Consider the following 23,385-nt stretch of genomic DNA (forward strand, 5'->3'; position numbering starts at 1 on the left):
TGATGTGATTACCTCATAGAATTGTGTTTAGCATTTTCAATATGAAGAAAATATGCTTATGGTCTCTTTAACTAAAGTCAATTTCCATTCTTTTTTTTTAGTATTTGAATCTATAGATTTTCTTTAGAACATTCCTTATGAACTTTAAATTTATAGCATTTTCTTGCCCCAACTATTAATTGAGCATTATTAAATTTTGGTACATTATTGATAGATATTTGTATTAAATTATTTGATGTAGTTTTATTATTTTGTAGCAAATGTAAAGTTACAAAGTATGCAAAATCACATGCCTTTCAGCTATATGGGTATTAATATATCCTTATTACTAAACCACAGCAACATTTTATTTACATTAATTTCTCTACCAATATACTAAACTTTTTTTTAACAAGTCCCTATATTATTTGTGTATTCATAGGGTTTCAGTGACAAGTCCCTCACATATGGATTGATCCCTCTTCCTACTCTGTCATATTCTGGAACCTCTGGCAAGACCTGTCTACCTGAAGGACCCTGATAATACCTGAAAAAGCTCTGACATCACACCATCCAAGCTGCCAGAGTGCAGCACACTAAAAGATTCGTGGTAGGTTGTCGCCTTTGTAGAATGCTGCTTTTTCGGTTGAAAATTGAGGCATGGGGTTGAGTTCATTTCCAGACTTTTAAGATGATCCAGAAGCATTGTTTTCAGATATAGTATTACAAACGAGGCCCTCGGGTAGTCAGCCACTCAAAAGACATCTGGGGAAGGACTGCCTCATCAAATTAGAGTCAGCCTTCCTGACACAGGTGCAGTTACTGCTTTTAAGATGTTGATATTCTGGTGGGACATTACTCAAAATGAGATGAAACAAGCTACAGACTCTCATTAATTAATTAAGTATAAAGATAGAAAATTTGGAAGTCAGCAAAAATGAAATGGAACAGAAAACTCATGCAGTCACAAGGCAAGGCTGACTCACAGCAACACCGTGCGGGCTTGAGATCATATAAATCTTCCTCCTGAAGATGTGCCGGTGGTTTCAAACTACGCGCCATGCGACTTGCAACCCGACTCATAACCACATACCACGTGGACTCAGAGTCACCAGTGGTCTGAAATGCACTGGTATTTACTATTTTTTTAATCAAACAGCCATATGGTTTACTGTGCCAGAAACTGAAGGTGAATGGTGAGGCATTCATTAACAAAAAGAGCACTTCAAGATCGATCTTAAAGTCCTGTACTGTCCGCGACGGAGCAATCCTTTGATTTTCATGCATGCCTTCTCATGGAATATGGATTTTAAAGCTGGAAAGAGACTACATAAATAATCTATATGCCTGAAAGAACAATGAATTAGTACAATGACTATTAAAATATATGCGCCATTCACTAAAGACAACGATACAAAAAAATTGAAGAATTATTTTCAAATTTTTAGACTGATATTGACCAAACATTTCCTCAAGGTGTATTGATGATTATTGGTGATTGGCTGTGAAAATAGGAAAGAGGACGGATCAATAGTTCAAAAATATGGCCTTATTATAGAAAAAAACCACGTGGAGATGAGTGATAGTATTGTATTAAACCAATGACTATTACATGGAAAATTCCCTTTATTCAACAACATAAATGGTGACTATGTGGATCTCACTAGATGTAATATGAAAGATTCAACTCTATTATACCTGTGGAAAGAGACAATGGAGACATTCAATATCATGAGCCTAAACAAGGACACCAACCAACTCTGGAATGCATGACCGGTTAAAAGTTTGGGTCAAAACTGAAAAGATCTAAGAAAAAAACTCATAGAACCAAAAAATAATCTTGAGTATACCCCACCTAAAATGAGCTCTCATCTCAAGAATATATTTGACACACTGAATGCTAACATCTGAAAACCTGAGTTGTAGGAAGACATTATACATAAAGAAAACAAAAACTCAATATAAAGAAAAAAGACAAAATAGGATGCAGAAGAGACTCTGACACTTGCTTTTGAATATAGAGTAATGCAAAAGAAAATATTGAAATAAAAGAATTAAACGTTAAAATTTCGAAGCATAACTTAAGGAGACAAAGTACTCACGTGGAACGAGGTCAGACCCGGTGTTGCAAAACCAAAAGGGAAACCCAAGTTGGGCATTTGTCAAGGCACCCCCGCCCCAACCAACAAAAAAGAAAGAAATATTTAAACGTTAAATTCGACGATTCTGTGGGCAAAGTATTGAATAACACAGGAAGCAGCGAATGAAGATGAAAGGAACATACTGAGTCACTAGTGGTGCCTAAAGGAAGCAGTCGACGTTCCACAACTTCTAGAGGTAGCACATGATGGAGAACTCATGCTGGAAGAAAGAAGACAAAGAAGGAACTGAAACAGCGTAAAGAAAGCCACAGAATACCAGTTGAAATATTTTTTAAATACTGATATAGTGTTGAAAGCACTCACTGACCTAAGCCAAGAAACTTAGAAGAGAGGCATCTGGCCCACTGACTGAAAGAGAGATTTATACTTGTGCCCAGAACAAAGAAAGGTGATCCAAATGAATACAAAAATTTTAGAACAAGATCCTTGTTATCACATGCCACTAATTTATTTTATTTCCTTTTTTAAAACATTTTATTAGGGGCTCATACAACTCTTATCACAATCCACACAAACATCAATTGTGTGAAGCACATCGGTACATCCATTGCCCTCATCATTCTCAAAGCATCTGCTCTTCACTTAAGCCCTTGGCATCGGGTCCTCTTTTTTCCCCTCCCTCCCCACTTCCCCCTACCTTATGAGCCCTTGATAATTTATAGATTATTATTTTATCATATCTTGTCCTGTCCAGCAGCTCCCTTCACCCCCTTTTCTGCTGTCCGTCCCCCAGGCCACTAATTTATTTTCAAGATTATTTAAAAACTATTTTATCAGAAAATGGACAGGAATCTGACGGAAATTTCAGTAAGATTCAAAGGATGTGGCTGAAAGGATATTATTGTTGATATTAAATCTTGAATAAAAGTAGAAAATACTGGAAAGACATTTGTTTTTTTATTGACTATGCAAGGCATTCAACTGTGTGGACCATAAACAAACTCCGGAAAATATTAATAAGAATGAGAATACTAGAACACTTCAAAAGGCCTGGTGCAGAGAATTACACGCTGGGCTTCTAACCATGAGTTCGGTAGTTTGAAACCACCAGGAGGGTGGTTAGGCTTGGAAGCTTCCTATTCCAATACAGATTTAAAGTCTCAGAAGTTCCCAGGAGCTCTTCCACTCCATCCTATAGGTTGGCTATAAGTCACAATTGACTTAATGGCAGTGAGTTAATTTGTGCTTTTGTACTGTGTTTCTGTATTGTGCTCATATTAAACATGTACATAAACCAAGAAGCAGCCATTCAAACACAACAAGAGGATACTGAATGGTGAAGTATAAGAAAAAAATGTGTGTCGCATTGAATTATTTCACAATACTTAATCAATCTTATTTGCTGAGCAAATAATCTGAGAAGCAAGACTACATGAAGAAGAGGACATCTGCATTGGAGGGAGTCTCAATAACAACATGAGAGCTGGAGATGGCACCACTTCATTTGTTGAATATTAGAAGACTTGGAGTGTTTTGGGATGAAGATCAATCAAAGAATATGTCCTTGAGTATAGATTACCCAGTTCAATGTAAAGAAGACAAAAATTCTACCAAGTAAACCAATAAACAACATTATGATAAAGAAAACATTGAAATGCTCAAGGATTTCAAATTGCTTAGATCAACTTGTTAAGGCAGCAATCAATAAATCAAACAATATATTCTATTGTGAGAAACTGTTGCAAATAATATCTTTAAAGTATTAAAAACCAAAACACGCTGTTTGGAGAGCCAAGTGGGACCCAAGCCATAGAATAGTCGATGACCTCCTATGCTTATGAAAGCTAGAATAAGAAAGGCCAGAGAAAAATTTTAAATATTTAACATATTTAATGGTGTTAGTAGAGAACATTGACTATATCGGGAACTTCGAGAAGAATAAGCAAATCTCTCCTGGAAAAAACTATCGTGAGAATGCTCCTCTCGAGTGAGGATGATGATGCTCTATCTCAAGTACTTTGGGCAGGCCAGGGGATGAGAACAATCGCTGGAAAGGGCTCCGCGCGCAGACAGCTTAGTCAAGAACTCAAACGACTTTGAGAAAACGTGCTTCCAAAAACCTCTTTAAAATGTTAGAAGGTCAAGGTACACCTGACCCCAACCATCGTATTTTAAAAGGCTGCGCAATGAATAATAAAAATGTTTTAAAAGAAAAAGAACTGATGTCTTTAAATTACAGTTTGTGAGAGGAATATTGAATATGTCATGTCCAGACACAAGAATGAACAACAAGTCTGTCCTGGAAGAAGTACAAACAAAATACTCGTTAGAAATAAGGTAGCACGGCTTTGTCTCGCATACTTTGGATATGTTACCAGAAGGGATCGGTCCCTGGAGAAGGACAGCATGCCTGGTAAATAAGAGGGTTGATGAAAAAGGGGAGACACTCAATGAGATGATTAACATAGAGGCTTCAACAATGTGCTTAAACAGAGCAATAATTGTTGGGATGGCACAGGACAGAGCAGTGTTTCTTTCTGTTGTACAAATCAGGTGGCTATGAATCAGAACTGACTCACAGGTACCAAGCTATTCACATTGGGTTAGAAATTATGCAGTAAGTATCCATCAATTTGAGGATTATTAGTCCTCAAATTAGGTCACATTGTATTTCTTGCTGTGTTCTGTGGCCTCCTAACAAATAAACTGATTCATTTTGTTGTTTATTTCTCTCTGCTGACCAGATCAAGGTTTTCTGACAGTGGCTGGATATTTTGCTTTTATAGAGATACAGTAAGAGTTGCTGTTTTGATTATTTTATTTATCAGAGATCAACTGCTTTAAAAAAAGAAATTGTTTTGAGTTCCTGTTTAAATTTGCTAATAATAGTATGAATATTTATACATGACAATGCTTATAATGTACATACAATTTGTTAAGTGGCAAGTTTGAAGGATGATGTTTAGCATGACATGTCTATGATTTAGGTAATCCTTATTCATTAAACATCAAAATGTACAATCAATAGCCATTTCCCAAAAGGGTCATTTCCAAATTAATGTGAAATCAAGATTAATTTTATTTTCTTTGTTAACTACCTTACTAGCCCTTATTCATTTAATGAGATCAGTGTTTAGTGTTAATAATAAATGTCTGTTTCCAGAAGAGGAACTTTATATAAGGTAAAATTCTGAAAAAATTGTCCAAACAGAAAATATTATCATATTAACTTAGAGAAAATTAGAATAAAACTCTCATTTAGGAAATATTAAATCTTCTTAAATGTATTTGTTTAATATAACCATGACAATATTATGACCTATTATAATCACATAACAAATAAACCAAAACTATGATTATAAAATCTTGTGTTTTTATTGCATTTACAGATAACTTTAACCATCTAAAAATGGCTTAATTATACTGATATATTTAAATAAAAAAACCAAACACCCAATATCTTATAGTATATAACTTTTGTTTTAATCTCACTAACTTTATTAATATAAAATGTCAGCTATTAATGTGCTTTTATTAAAATACAGCCATCGTATTTGCTTATTTAAAGGGAAAAATAAAAGATGGTATACTTCTCTGCAAAATTATCTCACTACTTGAGATTTGCCTTGTCACTGTCGCAAGTAAATTTTTAGATCACTGAAGTAAGAAGCGTCCTGAGTTTTGAAGGCTTGTCTATAGTAAAGGGTGAAAGACACTTTGGCCATAGAGCAAAGTTAGCAGTTTCAGTCCTGACTCCACATACTAAGTAGATGAGTGGCTACTGACATTGACTTGTTTAGACAGCACCTACTTTATGATCATCTGCTTTATAATCAAATTAGATGATTTAGTTGAGTCGTGACACAGCACTAGCACAATAGACTTTGAAAATATGCTGTTGTTGTTGTTGGATGCCATAGAGTTGTTCCAACCCATAGCAACCCTATGCAAAACAGAACTTAACACTGCCTGCTCCCACACGCCATCCCCAAAATTATTCCTGCGCTTGTTGCAGCCACTGTGTCAATCCATCTTGTTAAGGACCTTCCTCTTTTTCATTGCCTCTTTACTTTACCAAATATGATAGCCTTATCTCGGGACCAGTGTTTTCAAATGTGTCCCAAGTACATAAGACTGAGTCTGAGCATCCTTGCCTCTTAGGAGCATTCTGGCTGTACTTATTCCAAGACAGATTTGTTTGTTCTTCTAGCTAACCACTGTACTCTCAATATTGCAATTTTTCAATAGTCGAATTACGGACTATGCAAATGTCAGTGGCCATACCCTGAGACCAGGCAATGGTGCCTGGGTACCCTACCTGCTCTGAGAAGAATCACAATTAAAGATCCTTGATAGAGTGGGGTGAAGGGGTGGGAGACTTTGAAACACAATTCAAAATAATAAAAATGTCCAGGTTAACTGGTCAGATACAGACTGTTGGAACTCCTGAGTCTATATCCCTTTATCACCCTTGACATCTATAAATGAACTCACTCCCATGGTTCAACTTTTAGCTAAAGAAAAAACAAGTATATAAGGGGATATGTAACACTTGTGAAGTATGCATACTTTCCAATAATCAACCATGTGAGATCAGATGGACAGTATTTACCAAAGGAAAAGTTCATAAGGGTTAGGAAAAATGATAGAATAGAAGCAGGCAACATAGGAAGGACGTGAACTAAGAGAGAAATCAGTGTGGGGATTGTAGGCAATGAGGAAAAACGTGAACGAATCGCGAATGGAAACCTGATCTGCTCTAAAAACCTTCACTCAGTTCACAAGAAGAAAACATGAGCCGATGTTTACTACTCATTTGGAAGGGTAATAATGATAGAAATCAACGGTGGTTAAAACGGTAGGAGGTTGGATGATTTAAGGTCATGGATAGTATTCTAGACTCCCTCTGAGATTGGAATACATTGGTCCTAAATTTTTCATCACAATTCCTTCTCCGTGCCTTTGGGGTACAAGAGAGAGGCTCCACTGTTCTCCAAAGAAGAACTCCTGATCATATTGCGGTGTGTGCCATTTTCCCCTACGCAGCATCCCCGCATTGTCTTTTGTGCTAGTGTCAAATGCTGCATCGGATGCCCTCTAACGGGATCACCACCGAGCCTCCCTCAAGGTGCCGCCACTGTTCTCACTTCTTGCCAGTGCTTAGGCTGCTCCTGCCAATGTCTGCTAATGTCTGCACTGAGCCTGCAATGCCCAGCCATCAAGAGAGCTGACGCTTGCACCAAGGGCAAAGCCCTGTCACAAAGCAGTAGGACTGTGTCTGAGATTGTGTGTGTGTGTGTGTGTGTGATAGTGCCTTATTTTTAATCATGTAAATGTGAAAAATCTGTTTTATTACTGGATTAGATTATTTTTCATTTATTTTTTATTAGTTGGAATTTCATACATATGACATCATTCCATATTTCAATCACATCTAGGAGAATTTTATAATTGCTACCAAAATCGGTTTCCAACCACTCTTTTTCTACATGGACTCCTTGACCTCGCCTCCCTTTTACCCACCACCAGAGCCTGCTTCTAAACGTGACCAGCCTTCCAACCAATAGCTGAAGTTTTCGTGCATTTATTGAGTGACTCCTAGGTGTGGGGAATTTTCTTAGATTATTATTTTTTTGTTGTAGTACATCATGCAATTTGAGTGATTTTTGTATTCAACCCTGAGCCTTTGGCAGGCAGTGAGTCTGGAGTTTGGGGGAATTTTTTGGATGCCATTCTTAAAGTTCAAACTCAAACTCATGGCCATTGAGTTGATGCCAACGCATAACAACCCTATGGCACAGGATGGAACTTCCCCTGTTAGTTTCCATGACTGTAATGCTTAACAGAAGGAGAAAGCCCCTTCTTTGTGCCAGGGAGCTGCCAGTGGTTTCAAACTGCTGACCTTGAAGCCCAACACATAACCACTATGCCACCAGGACTCATGTAGGTAATACATTAGATTGTTTTAAAAATGCGTAAATGGGACCATTTTCTCTCTTCTGTATCTTCTAATAATGTACTTACACATTGCAGTAATATAGTTGCAAAGACAACAATTATTTTAAAATTAATAGAAAGAAGTAAATATAAGTCTTGAGGAGACAATTTAAATTGCACAATTAAAATTTTTGTATTGCTTGATTTATCTTCAAGAAAATAAATACAACACGCTGTAAGGAATGTTCTTGCCTAGCAAGTCTGCTTTTTAACAAGTAAAAGTCCATGTACAATCAAGCAGAGAATAGCATCATTAGTTTATAAATCTGTTTGTAGTCCAACTATTGTATTATAGGTCTCACTGGTACTTTTTAGTCCTTGGTAAACAGTGAGCCCTTGACTAGTGCTTCAGTAATTGAAAATTCCCTTAATGAGTTTCACTAATGCATTTCTGTATTCTTGGCCAACAACAACCCTACTGTTTCATTACTTTGCATCTTAACTCCATCCACAAATCCGTTAACCGCTGCAACCATTACCGCTCCCTTTCTTCCCATGGAAGACAGACAGGTGTCCCTCTGTCTCTCAAGGACCAATTTATCTTTTTACTTGTGTTTTGGCTCCTTTTCCTCCATTCAAAAATGACTCTTACTCTTCTGTCTGAGATTTTCAAACTCTTCCTCTCTATTGGATACTTAGAGATATTAAGTTTTTATTCTTTTAAGCATTTGAAATGTTAAAAATCCTACCATTTATCTGTGTCCAACTTCCTTTCCCAGCCAAAGCCTTGGAAATATTTTATAAATTCACTGTTTTCATTTTCCATTTAGTTATTCATCGCTTATCATTTGGTTTCTGCTCTCCAAAGACAAATCAAATCAATAATAAAATAAACCCTAATCCAGTGACTGCTTTTTGATGTCTACTAAATATTTTCAGACCTTTTTGCAGTCTATAACATTTTAATTCAGTGAATATTTGCCCTGGATATTTCATAATATTTCATTTACTTCCTCAATCTGGCTCCCTGGTGATGCCACAGGGCCAGGGGGTCTGGGGGGGGGGGGGTGGTGGTGAAGAGGAGCCGATCCCAAGGGCTCAATGGAAAGTAAATGTCTAGAAAAGAATGATGGCAACATATGTACAGTTATGTTTGATACCATTGATGAATGGATTGCAACAAGAGTTATAAGAGCCCACAATAACATGATCTTAATGTTTAAAAAAGAACTATTATATATATTTTAAAAATATTATCAAAAGCATCAGATAGGATAATACAAAATTGGTCTTGAATAAACCTTTGAGCAGAAAAAAAAAAGACAGAAAGAAAGAAAGTGCCATCTGGGGTCTTACACCCTTGTCTCAAGTGAAGAGTCAGCTAAATCCACATAGAAGAAGCACACCAGCCTAAGTGATCCAAAGATTGCAAGTAGTAAAATCCAGGCCTACATTCTAAACAACTGGTGTGTAGAAATCTATGGAAGATAGTGGTCGCCCAAAAGCCATTTATAGGACCCCTATGTGATTGACTCCCCAGTGACTCCCTAATGTTTCTTCTGGAGAAATTGGGAGGAGAAGAATTGTGAACACAGTAGCTGGAGTGGTGATGGCTTGTGACACAGAGGGCACGTGGGGAAATGAGGAGTCAACCTCAATGGCGACAAGAAGGAATGGTTTCAAAGTGGATTGTGGTGAATGTTGCACAACCTTTCTTGATAAGATTGAAATATTGAATTACATGATCTCTTAAAGTCCAGTAACCTTTTCTTTTCCACTCGGCCTCCAAACCCTTACAGAGAGTAGGGAAGAATCGGACCTGACTTCCTGGAAGGGAGTTTTGTTTGGTTTCCTTTCCCCTTTGTTTCTCATCTGCTCGTTCTCTCCAGCAGGGCCTTCATTCTCAAATGCATTGCCAATGAAACTCATTTAAGTCTTAAAGTAGCCTTCCCCCAAATTAGGAGTATTTACCTTTAGATTATACTCAGTAAAAGCAACACAACACTCCATTTAAACAGGGATTTCCCAGTGTTCCAGAACAAGCCTCTGAGGTTGTGCACTTGTTTCTTCAGTCAGATATATACTTGAGATAGACAGCTTTTTTTTGAGCAGCTGTTTAGTACGCATCTGCTGTATACCTAAAACTGCTCTAAGCCGCGTGGATGTAATGAGGATTGCCATGCGTTGGACCCAATGGATGACCAGGGCTAGGAGTTTTGTCTTTGGGGATCATTGACGACAGCTAACCATTTCCTTGAAACTTTTCCATATGTTTCATCTCCAGCACTTTTTAAAAGGCCTTCACAAACCACACTACTTCCGCTGCCCTTTCTGCTTTTGCTGCTTCTTGGTGTATTTTTTCTAATATCTTACCTAAAATTATCCTTACTATACCTGAGAGTTCATCAATTGAACAGGTAATAAAAATGAATTCATTTCTATAATGTCTTCCGAAATTAAATAAGAATGAAATTATTGTTATATAGCAAAGATTCCACAAAACTTTTAGGTTGAAACTTTTAAACTGTAATCATTATATATTTATTACTGAAATTTTTTGTTCTCAAAATCATAGGCACACATATCTTCAGACACATCGGTTTTTTTTAATGTGGACCTACACACTCTAAATAGTTGTTGTTAGGTGTCTACTGTGAATTGATTTGATGCAGTGAGCTTGGTTTGTTTTAGGTCTTATTTTCTTACTACATTGTTCGTGCATATCACATTCCAAGGTATACTTTCTAGGTCTCTCTTTCCTCACTATCCTTTCCATTTCCTTTCTTGTGTTTTTTTTTTCCCCTCATCTAGTGTCTCTTTTTTATCCTTTTCCTAAAATGTTTGTCCAACAGTACAACCTCCCCTTTGGGTGTAGGAAGCTGTAGACCTTTAAAGCAGCGGAAAGCCTCATCTTTCTCACACGAAGCAGCTGATGGTTTCCAACTGCTGACCTAGTGACTACAGTCCAACACGGAGCCTCCAGCCCCAGAGGTTCCTGGAGAAAGGGCCTATGATGTAATTTATTTTGACAAAGAAAAGAAGTCTCTCCTCTAGTTTAACTTCCTCTAGGACACTGGTTCTAATGCCGCGACCCTTTAATGCAGTTCCTAATGTGGTGGTGACCCCCAAGCATAAAATTATCTTCATTGCTACTTCATCACTGTCATTTTGCTACTTTTATGAACCATCATGTAAATATCTGGTATGCGGGATATATTTTCATTGTTACAAATTGAACATAATTAAAACATAGTCTTTAATCATAAAAACGGTATCATTGTATATTATGAAATATTTATTTCTAATGACATATAAATGAAATTTTGTCTTGAAGCATGGTGCAGCATGGGTAACAGTCTTCACACTAGGTACTTGCATGTGGCTGTATTTGCATGTAGGCAGACCTGCCTGGAGAAGGATAGAGGAGCAGTGTCTCTGTTCCTAAGACCATTGGAAATATGTGTTTTTGGATGGTTTTAGGCGACCTCTGTGAAAGGGTGTTAGCCCAAGGGGGTCGCAACCCACAGGTTGAGAACCACTGCACTAGTACTTGGGAAAGTACATGTTGTCAGGAGAGACCAGTCCCTAGAGGAGGAGAGCATGCTTTCAAAGAGAAAGACCTCCAACAAATGGACAGCCTCAGCGGCTGCGTCGGTGGGCTCCAGCATAAGATCAACTGTGAGGATGGCCAGGCCTGGCCCGGTTTCGTTCTGCTGCACATAAGGCAGTTTTGATTGGTAACTGACTCGACCCCATCTCACAACAACTTGTAAAAGACAATTATTAAGTTATGAAGATATTTGGATTTGATCAGATTATTCCTACAAATTGTTTTAAATATTTCTATTAAGTTCACAGCAAAAGAAATAGTTTTGTTGTTTATCTTTAAGTTGACGATTAAAACAGAAGCTCCCTGAATTGAAAATTTGCATATACATAAAATGCTCGTCCAAAACACAACTGCAATGATGACCTAAATGTTAATAAATGATAGATTCATCAAGATCATTAGGAGGAGTTGGAACCCAGAACTTTAGGCTTATAATCACAATCAGAATGACTGTCTTATTTCACATCAGTTCTGAAGGTTCCATTGAGACCTTAGTTTCTGGTTGTTGCGGTTGGTCAGTACCGAGTTTGTTCCAAGTCCTCTTAATAGGCTTATGCACAACACGACAAAGCGCTGCCCTCTCCTGACTGTCCTCACAATTGTTTCTGTCTTCCAGGTCACTGTTGCAGCCACTGTGTCCCCGAGGATCTTCCTCTTGTTGTCTGTTCCAGGGACTGATCGCTCCTGATAACTTGCCCAAAGTACCTGGGAAGGAGTCTTGTCATATTCACGTCTAAAGTGCATTCTCTGAACTTATTTCAGGATACTTCTCCTTCTGGGGTTTTCTATGTATTAACTCGGTTCTATTTTTGCACCTCCTAAATTTGTTTGTTAACCTATATTCTTAATATCAATTCAGAAATATCAGAATCATGTTTCTTTCTTTTTCTTCTTTGTGCCCCCTGTCTAGTCAATTGCTAACACAATTCTTGGGTTTACTGAGCCCTCCTTTTTGCCAAACGGCTAGTTCAGGGATGCAGCTGCCCGCGCTTTTCCTCATTTACTTTTATTTCTTTTCCAGTTTTATATTTCACACTTGTTTATTTAATGCGTACAGGATCTGTGTCTTCACCATTCCCTCCAATGCAGACCACAAGACACAGAATTAGGACTATTTTAAGTCTTCCAAATATATATTAACAAACACAGAAAGATGTCACCTTCCTTAAGCTTTCATTCGATTGGAACAACAGACAATAAATAGTTAAAAATAATAAGTTAATTACTGGCATGCCATCAATGTTAATGACCAGAATAAAAAAGAATATCAAATTAAGGGGAACGAAAATGTTTTATAAAACCTTGAAGGTGAGTGTGTTCGGCTGGGTGTCTAAAAAAACAAAACCAATGACACTTGCACATGTATAAGAAGGAAACTGACATCAAGAAGGAACTTTACTTCAAGAAGGTATCCCAGCCCAAGAGCCCCCTGCTGGCTGGAGCCTTCTTCAGCCCTCCAGAGCTGTAGGTGGATGATGAAGAAAGTTGAAGTGGGAGGCAGGGAAATCACAGGCTGATGAGCGCAGAGTCCAGTGGATCCAGTGGGAATATGGCAGGTTGCTAACAGCTCCTAGGTTAGGTCTCAGAGTCAGCAACCTGAATGAAGTTGTTCCTGGAGGTGGACACAAAGTCCCACGAGGCAGGGAGGGCAAAGGGGCAGAAAGAGAAGCTCTGTCTCTCTTATTAGAAGGACGAACCCTAAAATGGCAGTATCAGGCTGTGGCATGATTGAGAGTTTAGACTCTACCCCTATGGTTACACACAGGTACAAGTTGACATAAAACTCTAACTGCCACAGTGAGGGAATTATTTTAGGAGAAAAAATTGAGGGCAAACATCAGGGTATTTTAATGCCTTCCTTGTTTTATTATTTTTCTATCTGGTATGCATGGCTCTGCCTTCATAAAAGACTATTATTGAAAGTTTTGCTGTATCACCAACACCCATAGCTTGTGTAAATATTGTCCAGTTACTTAAGAGTTTAATCTCTATAAGTCAACAATTCATGTATTGCAGTTTGTAGCCAGCCTGTCCTTGCATAATTTCATTTTATCAGCAATGTTTTAAAATCTATATCATTGGCTAAATTAATGACACTATAAACAGAATTAACTTATGCCCCAAAGAAATGATTGATACTGTTATCCAACATAAAATGATAATGATGTCTCTAAAGTGAACAGAGACATATATAAACCATTGATTATGAATGGATCTGGAGCTTGCACTTAATTCTGGTCCCACTCTGAGAGCAATTAGTTCTCATGACACAGCCGTGCATCATGCTTGCCTTCGTGAAGAGATCACTGAAGATATGAGTGCTACAGCAAAGTTTGGGAAAGAAATCAAATGGTGCCTGACTATCAGAAAGAATAGCATCGGGATCTTAGAGGCATGTCAGCAAGCAAGCCACCATCTTAGTGAGGTGTTAACTAAGTCCACATGGAAGAAGCACACTAGCCTGTGTGATCCATGGATTATAAATAATAAAATCCAAAGGAGTGAATAAAATCATAACTTAACTTGCGAACACCTGGTCTACAGAAGGCTATGGATGACAATGTGTGTTAGTCTGGGTTGACTAGAGAAAAGATTTCATAGACACACACATATGTGTAGAGAGAACTTTATATCCAAGAGTAATCATATATCAAGAAAACATCCCAGCCCCGTCCAGATCAAGTCCGATATTATCTCATATGCCTGATATCAATCTAGAAATTCCTCTTCAGATTTACCTAACACATGCAATGACACCAAATGCAGGAAGATCATAGGCCAGTGGGTGGAAAGTCTTGTAGATCCAGTGGCAGTGGAACCATCTCAGCACTGGCAGGGATCTTCACTTGGCTGCTCTAATTCCAGGGCTCTAGCATAGTTCCATGTGTTTTGTCAGCAGGAAGACAAAGCATAGTGTGTGGGTCTGGCCTCCAGTGAGCTGTTTATCTTTATAGCTCCTCCAAATGAGGTCATCGAGCTGTGACTTGATTGATAAGCTAGACTCTACCCCTTCACAAGTTGACAAGAGATTATGCAACTGCCACACTATGGAAGTCCAAAATCCATTTGTAGGGTATACACATAGATTAAGTCCCAAGTGAATTTCCTCTGGCCATATTAGGGGGAGATGAATAACTTGTTATCAGATAGAGAGTACTGTAAAGTTGATTATGGCAGATATAGTTAGGTTAAAATGCAATATGTTGTCATTTGATCTCCCTTTAGACCCATTTTAAAGTTATTTCAGTTTAAAAAAGTAGAAAAACATCAAGCAATGCAAAGATCCTAAGAGGAGAACATGTTTAATAACTTCAAGAAAAGGTAAAGAGGTCTTGGCTCCAGTAAAGTTACAAGGGAGATAGAAGTTGGGAATAAAATTAGAAAATGAATAGGCTTTAAGAGTCACCATAAAGGCTTAGGTTTAGGTTCTCAGTAGAATTGTGGAAAGAAATGTAATAAGGCTTATTAACAAAAATAATGGGCCCTTCCATTCTAAAGTCATTCACTGAGATAATGCCTCATAAACTCTCAGCTAGTTGAGTATGCCTAGTAAAATATCCTCCTTTTAAATGATCACTGGTGTTTAATGCTCAATTTCTTTAACTTGACTTCTAAATTTGGATTAGTAAGCTGGAATCAACAACTTTCCAGAGTGCATCCATTTTAAAGTTGACGGCAGATTATTCTCTGAGATAGGGATGCAGTTTTTCAAGCATCCTTGAGCAATAAAGAATATGGAAGGTTCTAAGAAACACTAAATCCAAAATAAAACAGAACCATATCTGTACTCAAAACCCAAAATCACTGCCAGAGAGTCCATTCCAGCTCACAGCGACCTTATAGATCAAGTTAGAACTGCCCCCTGTCAGTTTCTGAAATGGCTTAGACCTTTCGGCTAGCTGCCCAGTGCATGACCACTACCCAACCAGGCTCCTGTCAAACAAGCACAAACATACACACTGCCATCCATTTGATTCCTACTAGTGGCAGATCCTTTGGACAGAGGAGAACTTCCCTGTGAGTTTCCAATACTGTAACTGTTTGAGGGAGTAGAAAGCCTGGTCTTTCTCCCAAGGATAGGCTGGTTTCATGATGCTGACATTTCCTAACCTAATGCCCAACCACTGTGAAACCAGGCTCCATCCAGGACTCCTAAAGAAGAGGTAAATTCCTCAAAGTGAGGCAAAGATCCATAATCAACTAGGAAAAAGTAGTTTCATCTAGTACTAACTTGTTTAAATTCCCTGATGACACTGTAGCAAATTACTCAAATTCAGAAGATTCGTTCTGCAAGTCAGATAATGAGAATGAGTCTTGCTAGCCAGGATAGCATCAAGGTATCCAAATAACTTTGCTCACTCTATATTCTCTGGGAGAGAATCTTTATTTTGTTTCTTCTCATCCAAAATCTAGGGATTATCCAAATTCCTTGTTTTGTGTTCCCATTCCTCATCTTTAAAGCTAGTAATGTTCAGCTTTGAACCGCCATTCTTCTGATCTCTCAGGCAATTCCCTCTACCATTTAAATGTAAAGACCATTGTGATTAAATTGACACCTGATATATAACCAAAGATAATCCTATTTCAAAGCTAACCCATTAGTCAACACAATCATATCTATATACCAGTACATAATTTTTCTATTTGCCAGTTAACCTAACATATTCATAGATATTTGGGGTGAAGTCAAGGTGGGGAATAATAAATATTTTGCAACAGAGAGAAATATTGATTTGGTTGATTCATCTATCAGAGGTTTGATTTTTTTATTTCCTGGTTTAAATAACTTTATTTTAAGTGAAGATTTTTTTTATTGTGAGCTGGTAGATATTGGTTCCTTCCTCAAGCATTTATTGAAGGTGAGGGAGGTAATCATTCTGGTGCAGGGGTGAACCCCTCTAGTTGAGGAATATTTTTCATGTCCTAACTTGCATTGTGAGACTTCATGCTACCTCCTCTGCCTAGGCTGGTAGCCAGAAGATGGTTGCTATACTCTTATATGTCCACAGACTGAGAAGCCTACTATATTAATAATTTTGACTTTATATTATGTATAAATTACTTAAATTTTTATCTGTTCTCTCTTCTAATCCAATATAAAGCTATTCTCCAGACAAAGCTACAAAACATGAATTATTTTTAACAACTTTAACTTAACATATTCAAATGTTTCAAATAAAAAAAATGTCATATATTTATATCTGTCACTTACCTGTCAATATATTGTAGAGTGTTAGCTTGTGTGTTTCTGTGCTGTTGGAAGTGATGTCATTGGTATTTCAAATGCTTGCTTAAAGTGCAAAGGTTTCAGCAGAACTTCCAGAATGAGAATAGACTACCAAAAAAGAATCAACTGTCAGCCCCACACTGTGCACTCCCTGGATGCCCCAGGTCATACACTTCCCATGAGATCAGCTGGCTCAGTGCCACCATCCCTGCCTGGGCCCACCCAGCCTGAGCTGCCTGAGCGGGCCACCTGAACTGCTCCCCACATAGATAATCCCCACTGTCTAAGGACACAGTAAGCCCAAATAAGACAGAGACACAGCTCTATCCCACAGCACAGTTGAAAGTACTTAGAATAATTCTTATTAGCCTTTGAGAGAGAATATACAGGGCTCCTGGACTCCTGGTAAAATGGCACCAAGCTCCACCAAAATGACACGTAGACAGCAATCCACATCAGCAACCACTACAAGAACATAAGAAAAACACATCACAATGTCTAGTGAGGACCTGAAACTAGTAATGTGCATAGAAGAAGCAGAATTTGAACCACCACAGAAAGAAATCTTCATAATTCTGCTTAGAGTCATATAGGGTATGAGGGAATTAATGCAGAAAAAGGATGAAATAATAGAGAGGATAGAGTCCACATACCAAAGGGAAGTACAAGAGTTAAGGAACAATGCAACAGAATCAAAGACTAAAGAGACCTGACTAACAGGCTGGCAGAAGCAGAGAACCATTTCAGCAAACTTGAAGATATCCAAGCAGAATTTAACAAGTGGAAAAAGCAATCAAACAGGATAATCAAAGAAGCTGAAGAAAACTTGAGAACAATGAGTGATGTTAAGAAGAGAAATGATATTCTAAAGATTGGAAAACCAGAAAAAGACATGAGGAAGAAATAAAAAGCAAAAATGGTGAGGAAATTCCTGGCATAAAACTCCCCCAATTTGATGAATGAGAATCAATCACCCAGGAAGTAAAAAGGACACCACTTAGACTGAACCTCAAGAGATTACACCAATGGATATAGTAGTCAAATTATCCAGTTTGCAGTAAAGGAGATAATCATAAGAGAAACTAGAGGAAAAAAGGCAGGCACTTATAGGAGTAATCAGATAAGAATATTTTCAGACTTATCAACAAAAAACATGAAGAAGAGGAGAAAGTAGAGTAGCATCTCCTGTAAGTTGAAGGAGAACAATGGTAACCCAATGGTAACCCAAGAATCCTATATCCCACCAAGCTACCCATCAAAATAGACGGAGAGGTAAGAGTTTTCCCACACAAGGAAAATTTTAGAGAATATGTCAAAAAAAACCCCAGCTCTATAGAAAATTATTTCAAACTCACTGTGGACACAACAACATCCACAGAGCACAAGCAGAACACCACATAGTATAACATGATCCAGAAGTCAAAGCACTAACAGCAATGCCCAAGACATCACTGACCTGATGATGAGAAGAAGGCATGAATGAATCCCACACACACGTACACAACACCTGCAAAGGAGGGGGTAGAAAAATATCTAACATAAAATGTACAAGAGGGTGGCAAATAATCCACAGATGGAACATCAATGGCATGTTTTTACCCATTAAAATCAAGGGCGAGCAGAACAAATTAAGAAACAAAACCCATCAATCTGTTGTTTACAAGAGACACAGCTCAAACTCACAGACAAAGTCAGCTTGAGGATCAAAGACTGGAGAAAAGTATTTCAAGTTAATGGCAATTTCTAAAAAGCAGGAGTTGAAATCCTAATTTCTGACACAATTGATCTCAAGGTGCAAGACATAACAAGAAACAAGGATTGGCTCTATATAATATTTAAGGGATCAGTAGACCAAGAGCCCAAATGAGCATGATAAATATATAGGTGACCAATGAGAGTCACATGATTTTCATTAATAAGATCCTTCTAAAGGTGAAAAAAGAAATTATAGAATCAAAAAAAGAAAGAAAGAAATCACAGGATCAACAATCATAGTAGGAGACTTCCATACATCTCTGTCTGAGAAAGACAGATCAGTGGGAAAGAAACTCAACAAGGAGACTACAGAACTAAATTCAATAACTAGACAACTTGACTTGATAGATAAAGTCAGAGCTCTCCACCCAACTGCAATAAATTCACATTCTTTTCAAGTTTACATGGCACATATTCAAAAATAGATCACATGCCGGGACACAAGTCAAGTTTGAATAAACACAAATATGTAGAGGTCACTCAGACTTCTTTCTCTGACCACTATGCCCTAAAATTGGAAATCAGCAAAAGAGAGATTAAAAAACAGAAGGGAAAATAAAAACTTTCTTCTAAAGGAGTGGGTAATGGCCCAAAATTAGAGAAAAATTAGAGACAAAACTAAGTTTCTAGAAACTAATGAGAATACAACATTACCCAAACCTATGGAATAAAGCAAAGGCACTTATCAGTGGATTTTTGATAACAATAAATGCATATGTAAAGAAGAAAAAGATTTATGGTTGATACTCTATCACAAAACCTACAGTAGTTGGAACAGAGTTAACAGAACAATTCTAATAGCAAAAGAAAAGAAATTATAAAAATCAGGGTGAAGATAAACAAATGGGAGAGCAATGTAAAAAAATTAATGCAGTACAAAGTTGATTCTTCTAAAGGATTGACAGGATCTATAAACCATTGGCAAATCTAACAAAAGACAGGAAGGAGCAGATGCCAATATCAATCATGAGGCATGAAATGGGAAATTACAACAGATCCTAATGAAATTAAAAGACTAGTTATACAGTACTACAGAGGTCTGTACTCCAATGAATAAAACAACTTGGACGACATGGACAAATACTTGGAAAAACAAATCTTTCCTAGAAAAAGTAGAAAAAGTTATCAAAGAACTACAATGATAAAAAAAAGTCCTTGCCTAAACATGTTCACAGGAGAATTCTATAAAGCATTCAGGGAAGAGCTGACACCAATTCTACACAAGCTCTTCCAGAGAATAGAAAAGGATGGTAAACTCCCAAAACACAATCTATGAAGCTAGTATAACACCGATGCCAAAACTGGGCAAGGATCCAACAAGAATAGAAAATCGCAGGCTGATATTACTAATGAACATAGATGCAAAAAATCCTTAACAAAAATGTGGGTGAAGGGAGACATTGAACAGTGTAAGACATGACAAAATAATAATAATTTACAAATTATCAAGGGTTCAGTAGGGAGGGAAGGAGGGAGGGAGGGTGGGGGAGGGTGGGAAGGAAGGAGGGGGAAAATGAGGAGCTGATACCATGGGCTCAAGTAGAAAGAAAATATTTTGAGAATGGTGATGTCAACAAATGTGTAAATGTGCTTGACACAGTGGATGGATATATGGATTGTGTTGAGTTGTACGAGCCCCCAATAAAATGATTTAATAAAAAAAAAAAGGAAAAAAAGGGCAACTGATGTTTATAAATTAAAATAGGGATGAAAAAATCTTGGAATTTTTGCCAATAGAATACAAACGTATATAAAACAAATAAGTCATCACTTATTTGAATTACTATGAATTACTATGAATTACTATGAATTACTATGCCAGGAATGAAACAATCCATTGGAATTGAATTGTACTCATGACAAAAGGACATTTCAAAATCTATCTTGAAGGACAATGCTGTGTGTAATAGGATTATATCTATTGGCCTTCAAGGAAATTCAATCAATACTATTATTCAGATCTATGTACCAATACCAAACACTATTAATGGAAAATTGAAGAATTTAACCAATGTGTTCAGTTAGAAATTGATTAAACATGCAATAAAGATGTATTTGATAATTATTGACTATTAGAATACAAAAGTTAGAAAGAGAGTGGAACAGTAATTACCACAAAAATTATTTTAGTGATAGAAACAAGTCAGATTGAATGAAAAAAATGTAAAGACCAACAGCTTTTTCATAGGAAATTCCTTGATTTTCCCCACACAAATGGCAAGTATACACACAGACTTATCCAGATGGCAGGCACGAATATCAGCTTAAGTACATCTGTGAGAAAGAAGATGGAGAAGCACAATATTAGATAAACGAGTCCACGAGCACCAAAACTCAACCTGGAGCCTATACCACTTGAATTTTACAACATTTAAAGAACAGATTTGTGACTTTAAAAACTGATGTCAGAAGACCTGATGAGCTTGGGAGGACACCAAGAATATATTTCATGAAAAGCAAATGATCAGAAACAAACAATATTAAATGGATGTCACAAGAGACTCTGAAATTTGCTCTTAATCATAGAGATGCGAAGGCAAGTGGAAGAAATGATGAAGTGAAAGAACTGAATACAAAGTCCCAAAGAGCAACTTGAGAATAAAAGTAAAATATATGTGTTTTTATCGTGTGCAAAGATCTAGTTGGAAAAACAAAAAAGGATGTAAATGAGGAGAATCAGAGTGGAAAGTTCAACTGTAGACAATTGGACATCCCCTGACAGAAGGGCCACAAGGAATAATTTATCAAGGGTTCATGATGGTGGGAGGGGTGGGGAAGGGAGAGAAAAAGAGAGGCTGATACCAAGGGCTCAAGTAGAAAGAAATCGTTTTGAAAATGATGGAAACATATGCACGAATGTCACTGATACAATTGATGTATGGATTGTTATAAAAGATGTAAAAGTCCTTTATATAATGACTTTAAAAAGAATAAGAAAAAGGAAACTAAAAATGAATAACATTCAATATATCTTAAACTTAAAGAACTCAAGAAAAGAATTCAAGCCTCAAGTTGCAAATGTAAAGATTCTAAGGGGAAAATGTTGAACAATGCAGGAAGCATCAAAAGACGATAGAAAGACTACACCGAGCCAATGCACCAAAAAGAGCTAGTCAGCATTCACCCATTTCAGGAGGTAGAATAGGAACAAGAATCAGTGGTTCTGAAGGAAGAAGTTCAAGCTACATACAAATTATTAGTGAAACAAAAGGGGCTCCAGGAATTGATGGAAGACGAATTGAAATATTTCAACAAGCCAATGAACACTGAAACCACTTATTAATCTATGCCATGAAATTGGGAGACAGTTACTTGGCCAACTGAATCAAAGAAATCCACATGTGTACCTGATGCAAAGAAAGGTGACCCAACAGAACACAAAATTATAGAAGAACATCACTGATATCACATGCAAGTATAATTTTGCTGAAGATCACTCAACAATTGCAGCAGGACATTGACAGAGAGCTTCCAGACATTCCAGTCTGATTCAGAAGAAGATGTGGAACAAGGAATATCATTGAGGATCCCAGATGGCTCTTGCCTCAAAGCAGACGATCTGAGAAAGATGTTTACATGTGTTTAGTTGATTCTGCCAAGGCGTTTGACTCTGTAGATCCAAACAATCTATGGATAGCCTTGAGGAGAATGAGAATTCCATAGCATTTGATTGTGCTCAAGCAAAATTGTACATGGATCGAGAAACACTGGCGTGAACAGAACAAGAGAATACTGCATGGTTTGAAATCAGAAATTGTGTGCTTCAGGGTTTTATCCCCTCAACATGTTTATTGAATCTTTATGCTGAGAACATGATCAGAGAAGCTAGATTATATGCTGAAGAAGTTGGCATCAGGACTGAAGGAAGGTTTATTAACAATCTGAAATATGGAAATAATGAAGGTAAGGAGACCTTCAAACACTTGCTGATAATACAAAGGCTTTTTGCCTTGAGGATAGATTATAATTCATTGTAAAGAAGACCAATATCCTCTCAATTGGACCAATTGGCAACATCATGATAAATGGAGAAAAGACGGAAATTGTGAAAGATTTCTTCTTGCTTGGACCCATAGTCAATGCTCAAGGAGGCAACAGTGATGAAATCAAAAGACATGTTGCATTGGGTAAATCTGCTGCACAAGACCTCTTCAGGATATTGAAAAGCAAAGGTGTTACTTTGAGGACTTCGGTGTGTCTGTCCCAAGCCATGGTATTTTTCATGGCCTCATATACATGTGAAAGTTAGACATTAAATAAGGAAGATTGGCCCACCAAGCTTTGAGGACAATATCCCTGCTCAGAGCAGCCAATGCACAAAGAGGACCATGTGGCCTGGCTCACTATGAGACACAACATCCCTCGATGACCCACAGCCCTACAGGGGACAACCCTGGAAACCCAGTGTGGGAATTAAGCCAGATCTGACCCCACCACACCAAGGCAAAACACTAAGAGCATGCAACAGAACAACAAGGGGAACAGAGAAAAAAAGTCCTGAGGGAATACCAAAAATAGACTTTGGGGCTAGGGCATAGTACCCCATCAGATTTGACCAGAAAGGACAACAAACAGACCTTGAACTATTTACAGGCTTTTCTTTTCTTTCTTTGTTTATGTTGTCGAGTTTTTTTCTGTTGGGTTGTTTTGTTTATTTTTGTTGCTTTGTTTTGCTCTGTCTTGTTTTCTGTGCATATCATTGTCTATGTAGGTCTATCTAGATAAGATAAGCAGGATAAATAATCTGAAGAAAAAAACAATGGGACCAATGGTTC

Source organism: Tenrec ecaudatus, chromosome 8 (assembly GCF_050624435.1).
Source record: "Tenrec ecaudatus isolate mTenEca1 chromosome 8, mTenEca1.hap1, whole genome shotgun sequence".
Taxonomy (NCBI): Eukaryota; Metazoa; Chordata; class Mammalia; order Afrosoricida; family Tenrecidae; genus Tenrec; species Tenrec ecaudatus.